Raw genomic sequence first — 7270 nt, forward strand, 5'->3', positions numbered from 1 at the left:
GCTTCTCCCTCTGACCCTCCCCCCTCTCATGTGCTTTCTCTCATTCTCTCTCTCTCAAATAAATAAATAAAATCTTTAAAAAAAAAAAAAAAAAAGAAGGCTCACAGCAGCATCACTGTAATAGCCCCGTACTAGAAACAGCCCAATCTGCCCACCAATGGAATGGACAAGGAAATGGCGATGAACTATAGCTACGTGCATCAACATGGATAAATCTCACAAACATAATGTAAAAAAAAAAAAAAACAGACACAAAAGAATACACATTTGATCAGTCAGGATTTGATCAGGGACAGAAACTACACTGGTTATTTCAACAGAAATTATTTAATATAAATAACTGTTAATTAAGTATAAAGTTTTAATTAAGTAACTAAAAGGACAGAAAGGGAACTCAAGGGGCACCTGGGTGGCTCAGTCAGCTGAGTGTCAACTCTTGATTTCGGCTCAGATCATGATCTCAGGGTCATGACATCAAGCCCCGCACTGGGCTCTGTGCTCAGTGCAGAATCTGCTTGAGATTCTCTCTCCCTCTCCCTCTATCCCTCCCATTTGTGCGTGCTTGCTCTCTATAAAATAAATAAATAAATTTTTAAAAAAAAGAGAGAACAAGAAATTCGAAAATCCATGGGTGGGATTTTTTTCTGGGGAAGTACAAGAAATAAGCAAAATTTAAATAGAGTAATTCACATCAAGAAAGTGAAAATAGGGGCACCTGGCTGGCTCAGTTGGAAGAGCCTGCAACTCTTGACTTTGAGAGCCAGAATTTGAGTCCCACATGGGGTGTAGAGATTAAAAAAAAAAAGTGAAAATAAAATATTTGCAAATCACATCTGATTAGAGGCTTACATATAAAGAACCCTCACAACTCAATAATAAAAAGATAAATAACCAATTTAAAAATGGTCAAAGGGGGCGCCTGGGTGGCTCAGTCGTTAAGCGTCTGCCTTCGGCTCAGGTCGTGATCCCAGGGTCCTGGGATCGAGCCCCTCGTCGGGCTCCCTGCTCTGCGGGAAGCCTGTTTCTCCCTCTCCCTCTCCCCCTGCTTGTGATCCTGCTCTCACTGTGTCTCTCTCTGTCAAATAAATAAATAAAATCTTTAAAAAAAAAAAAAAAAAGGTCAAAGGATAGGAACAGACATTTCTCCAAAGATAAGCAAACAGCCAGTAGGCAAATGCACAGATGCTCAACATCATTAGGCATTAGGGAAATTAATGGCTATAATAATAATAATTTTAAAAACCCAGAAATAACAAGGTTGGGAAAGATGTAGAGAAATTAGAACCGTCACACACCACGGGAGGAAATGTAAATGGTGAAGCTTGGGAAAATAGTCCAGCAGTTCCTCAAAAGGCTGAACAGTTACCATGTGACTCAGCAATTCTACTCCTAGGTATACTCCCCAGAAAATGAAAACATACATCCACGCAAAAACTTCTACACAAATGCTCATAGCAGCATTATTCAAAATAGCCAAAAACCAGACACAACCCCGATGTCCATCAACTACTGAACAGATAAGTAAATATGGTTGCTCCATGCACCAGAATGTTACTCAGCACCAAAAAGAATGAAGTGCTGATTCATGTTACAACATGGATACACCTCAAAAACACTATGCTAAGTTAAAGAAGTCCTTAACAAAAGACCACGTATTGCATGATTCTATTTACATGAAATGTCCCAAATGGGCCAATCTAGAGAATGAGGTGTATCAGTGTTGGACGATGGCTGGGGGTAGGGAGGACACAGATGCAGAGTGAAGCTGATTATGCTGATGGGTGCACGACTCTTTAAATATGCGAAAACTGATTTGTACACTTTAAATGGGTGAACTTCCAGTATGTAAATTATGTAACAATAAAGCTTTTAAAACAAATAGTAACTATTCAAAAAAAATCTTCCTAAGCTAATGTTTGTGTAAACTTTTTCTTTTCAAAGGCTAGTACATTGAAACTATTAGAACTTCCATTTCTTCATTTCTTGTAAATTTTTTTATTTCCTTCTATTATATGCCCCATTAGGTCTGATAAACCAATCAAAACAAACCTTAAATTTAAGACATGTTACAATTTAACTTATTATTTAACACTACAAAGTAGGAAAATATTTCAGACCCCTCCAGACACACTGCAAACTTTCAGCTTCAGATCTGCGACCACAGCCAATGTGCCAAAATAAACCAAGAAACACAAAAACCCACTAGCCTCAAAGGGCTGTTCTCCTTTTGATGCTTTCTTAATTCTCCCAATATTTTCTTAACTGATTTGAGTTTGCAAATAGGCAAGCAAACTATTAAAAAAAAAAAAATTTAACTAACAAATCAGAGTTTCCCACATTCCCCACTGGATAGAGAACAGACCCCCACTGTCCTGTTAAGAGATCAACAAATACACCATAAAAACAATTGTCGATCACTGCTGCCAGCCATGGGAAATAGTTTGGACAAGAACTAAAACCAAAACAGAGTCTGAAAACAAAGAACGAAGAAAACAAAAATGAAAGAAAACAAGAAAGAGAAAGAGAGAGACAGAGAGGTGGTATGGGGGGAGAAACAGTCAGGAAAGTAGTTTTAATGATAGTTAAAGTCTGTGCGGGGTGCCTGGGTGGTTCAGTCGTTAAGCGTCTGCCTTCAGCTCAGGTCATGATCCCAGGGTCCTGGGATCAAGCCCCGCATCGGGCTCCCTGCTCAATGGGCAGCCTGCTTCTCCCTCTCCACCGCTTGTGTTCTCGCTCTAATAAATAAATAAAGTCTCTAAAAACAAAAACCTGTGAGACCTCCATCGCAGACAACAGTGTAACTGGCTCTAGCAAGTAAGTTCCTGAGCATCCCAATGGGATGTCCTCCAAATTCAAGGCGTAATGTTCAAGAAATTAGACATGACTCTAGAGCATTCTACAAAATACCTGACCAGTACCCCTCAAAACTGGCAAGGTCATCAGAAACAAATTTACAAATCTGGAAACAATTAAAATATCTTTCAAATGATAAATGGTTAAACCAAATGTAGTATATTCATCCAATGGAATGTTCTTCATCAATAAGAAGGAACCAATGGCCTAAAGATACACACCCACAACGTGGGTGAGTCTCAATTGCATTCTTCTAAAAGAAAGAAGCAAACTCAAAGGCTATATACTATATGATCCCATTTATATGATAGTCTGAATATGGCAAAACTATAGTATAGACAACAGCATAGTGGGCTGCCAGGGGCACGAGGTGGGAAGAGAGACTGTGTAGGGGCATGAGGGAATTCTGGGGGGTGATGAAACCATTCTGGATCATGATTGTGATGGTAATTATGTAGTCGTATATGTTTGTTAAGACTCATTTTTTTAGGGGCAACTGGGTGGCTCAGTCGTTAAACGTCTGCCTTCGGCTCAGGTCGTGATCCTGGGGTCCTGGGATCAAGCCCCGCTTCTCCCTCTCCCACTCCCCCTGCTGTTCCCTCTCTCACTGTGTCTATGTCAAATAAATAAATAAAATCTTAAAAAAAAAAAAAAAGACATTTTCTTAGGGGCGCCTGCCTTCGGCTCAGGTCATGATCCCGGGGTCCTGGGATCGAGCCCCGCATCGGGCTCCCTGCTCAGCTGGAGGCCTGCTTCTCCCTCTGCCACTCCCCCTGCTTGTGTTCCCTCTCTCACTGTGTCTCTGTCAAATAAATAAATAAAATCTTCAAAAAAAAAAAAAAAAGACTCATTTTTTTAAAAGGGTGAATTTTTACTATATTAAAATGAACCAAGGAATTAATACCTAACACATTGCAAGAAAAAGTTGGGGCATCTAATAGGCAAACGGGCAAAGCATATAAAAAGGAGATTCACAAAGGGGAAATTTTAACAAGTACAACAGAACGACCTCACTGGTGTTCAGAAAGAAAATCAGAAACAGGCCACATTATACTCATCAGATTGCCAAACATGAGAGAGAGAGAGAGAGAGAATACTGAACCCTGGCAAAGATGGAGAGAAAGGGGGCTCCTCCTACAGGTGGTGGGGTACAGACTGGGGTACCCATGCAGGAGGGTGGGCACCCGACGGTACCTGGGAACAAGGAAACTCCTTAAGGCTCAGCAACTGTACTGAGAAATCTGTGCTGAGGCCCAGAAGGAGCAGGACAAGATGTTCCCTGAAGCAGCCTTGATGAGAGCAGTGCGTTGGAGGGAACCTACGTGTCTGTGACAAGGAGAATGAATAAGTGAAACGTGATGAACGCATGCTGTGGAGTACCGGGCAGCTCTGTGACGCAATGAACTGAACGTTCACGCAGCAACATGGGTAGATATTAAAAATAACGTGGGGGGGGTGGGGGACAGAATGAGAGCTGTAAAAATGTAGTATTTTTTAAGATGTTATTTTTTTAAGTAATCTCTACACCCAACATGGGGTTTGAACTCACAACCCCAAGATCAAGAGTCACGTGCTCCACCGACCAAGCCAGCCAGGTGCCCCCTTAAATGTAATATTAAAATGTGCATGGGGGGCGCCTGGGTGGCTCAGATGGTTAAGCGTCTGCCTTCGGCCCAGGTCATGATCCCAGGGTCCTGGGATCGAGCCCCGCGTCGGGCTCCCTGCTCGGCGGGAAGCCTGCTTCTCCCTCTCCCTCTCCCCCTCCCCCTGCTTGTGTTCCCTCTCTCGCTGTGTCTCTCTCTGTCAAATAAATAAATAAAATCTTTAAAAAATAAAAAATAAATAAAAGTCCTTTCTTTTGGGTTGCCTGGGTGGCTCAGTCGTTAAGCGTCTGCCTTTGGCTCAGGTCATGATCCCAGGGTCCTGGGATCGAGTCCCGCGTCGGGCTCCCTGCTCGGCGGGGAGCCTGCTTCTCTCCCTCTGCCTCTGCCTCTCTCTCTGACTTTCATGAATAAATAAATTAATTAAAAATAAATAAATACGTAAATAAAATGTGCATGGGATTTTAAAACCAGCAGAGGATTATCCATACATTATTCAAGGACCCAGAGAAAACATTTTAGAGTGGATCTGTATAGTGGGGGCGGGGGCACAGGAAGGAGGACTAGAAGAAACACACGGGTGATAGCAGTGTGTCAAGATGGCCATGGGTCTGGGGCGCCTGGGTGGCTCAGTCGTTGAGCGTCTGCCTTCGGCTCGGGTCGTGATCCCGGGGTCCTGGGATCGAGCCCCACATCGGGCTCCCTGCTCTGCGGGAAGCCTGCTTCTCCCTCTCCACTCCCCCTGCTTGTGTCCCTCTCTCTGGCCGTCTTTCTCTCTGTCAAATAAATAAAACCTTTAAAAAAAAAAAAAAAGATGGCTATGGGTCATGACAGGGACAAGGGAGGAAAAGGAGGAGGTGGGGGCCACGGGGTTGGGAAAAGAGAAACAGAGTGACACTTACAGAAGAGTCCCTGAAATTAACAGGCTCCTCCCCTGACAGATCAATCTCCACTGAGACAGGCTTGTTATCAGGGGGTAGACAATAAATGGCTGAGGTTTACCTGACGTTCAGAAGCACCCTTGGTCACCTTAAAACTGATGAGAAAAGAAAGCCAAATAGGGGCCGGGACTTTGCCCAGAGTCTCCATGCTGGAGTGTGGGGCGAAGTGGGGAGAAAGATCACAGGGGCCAGATCTGATAGGCTTTCAATGCCAGGTGACAGTGTCTGGTTTTCCCTCTTCACAGCCGCCCCCCCGGAGCACCAAGGAGTCTTTGAGGGGTCTGAAGCGGGACAGAGCTTGATCAGATTGGCCTGAGAGCGAGCCATGCGGATGTAGGTGACAAGACTTGACAGGAGACTGGGTGCCCAGTACCAACAAGAATCTATTCCAAGCCTATTACGGGGGGTGTTAGGGGGGTCCACAGTGAAGAAAGTAGTTGACCATGGAGCAAGGAAGGGAGAGACAACCAAGGACAAAACCCATCATTACAAACTCGGTTAAGTGTGATGCAGCAAACTGAACAACATGGGCAGGAAGGCCGGGAGACTAGTCCTGAGAGGTCAGGGCCAGCCTTCCTGAGGTGACATTTAAGCTGATATCAGGGGAAATAACAAGGGTTAAAAAAAACAAACAAAAAGCACTCTGTGGACATGAAGTTGGCACGAAGTAGAGTGGTGGGGCTGAGTCTGGTGGGAGATGAGAAGGAGGCAGAGGCAAAGTGATGCCTTGAGAGCCCTCTAGGACCCTGGGGAGTTTGGACAGGACTCTAAAGTGCCATGGGAACCACTGGAGGGTTTCCAGCAGGGACAGACTTTCGTGTTTACTGGGCACTTACTATAGGCTATGTGCCTAGCTCTATATTATACATGGATAATTGAGTCTTATTCCTCCCCCATAAAGAGAGTTGTTATTAACCCAATTCACACCTAAGGAAACTGAGGCAGGAAAAGATTAAATGACCTACTCAGGGCAAGGTCACACAACTAGTAAGAGAAAGAGTTACACTCAATCACTATAGGATGCTGCTCAATAAAATAACGGCCCACATTTAATGAGCAATTACTATATGCCAGGTAATCTGATTCCAGGGCCCCTGCACTTCCCACGTCACTGACCAAGAAAGGGATCTTTTTAAGAATTCTTTGGGCTGTAAAATTATACAGGAAAATCCCAGTCCCTCTCTGGACCTCAGTGTCCTCACACATTAAATGGAAAGGCCGGACTCGTACCAGGGAACACGACAGCTAACGGGGCCTTCCGTATCCCAGCCGTGGCCCAGACAGGGGCAGGGGCAAGCACAAGGTCACCTAGCCAATTGCGACAAAACACTCAGAACGTCCAGCCTAGCCTGCTGTCCTGATGCCAGCGGCCTCCTGAGGACCTCCAAGGTCCCTTCAGTTCTAAGACGTTAGGATCCCACGTCCAGGCACCCGTAGCCCAGGCCTGTGGAGCCCTTGAGAGCCTCTGGCTGGCTCTCGGGCACCTTGCTGCAGTAGCCAGAGGCGGTGACCACAGTGGCGACCAAAAAGGACATCACCGGATGACCTTCCCCCCACCACACCCCTGCCGCACACCCACACACATCCACTGAGTCACTCGGGCAGACCACTGGTCTCCATTTCCACCACATCTGCCAAATAACGGAAAACAGTAGAACCAGCTTCATCGGTCATTGTGAAGTTGGCAGTTACTTTACATAATCACCTAACGTGGGTCCTAACTCTATAAACTTGTAGAAATTACCAGCACCTCTCCCCTGGCTAGAAATTAACTTCCCAGAAGGGCTGTAAAGTAGACCTTCCCTGGAGCTTGGTCTTGTCTTCATCCCCAGAATTCTTGCAGAAGGCCCACTATGTATAAAATCCTATGGTGGG

Source organism: Neomonachus schauinslandi, chromosome 10 (assembly GCF_002201575.2).
Source record: "Neomonachus schauinslandi chromosome 10, ASM220157v2, whole genome shotgun sequence".
Classification (NCBI taxonomy): domain Eukaryota; kingdom Metazoa; phylum Chordata; class Mammalia; order Carnivora; family Phocidae; genus Neomonachus; species Neomonachus schauinslandi.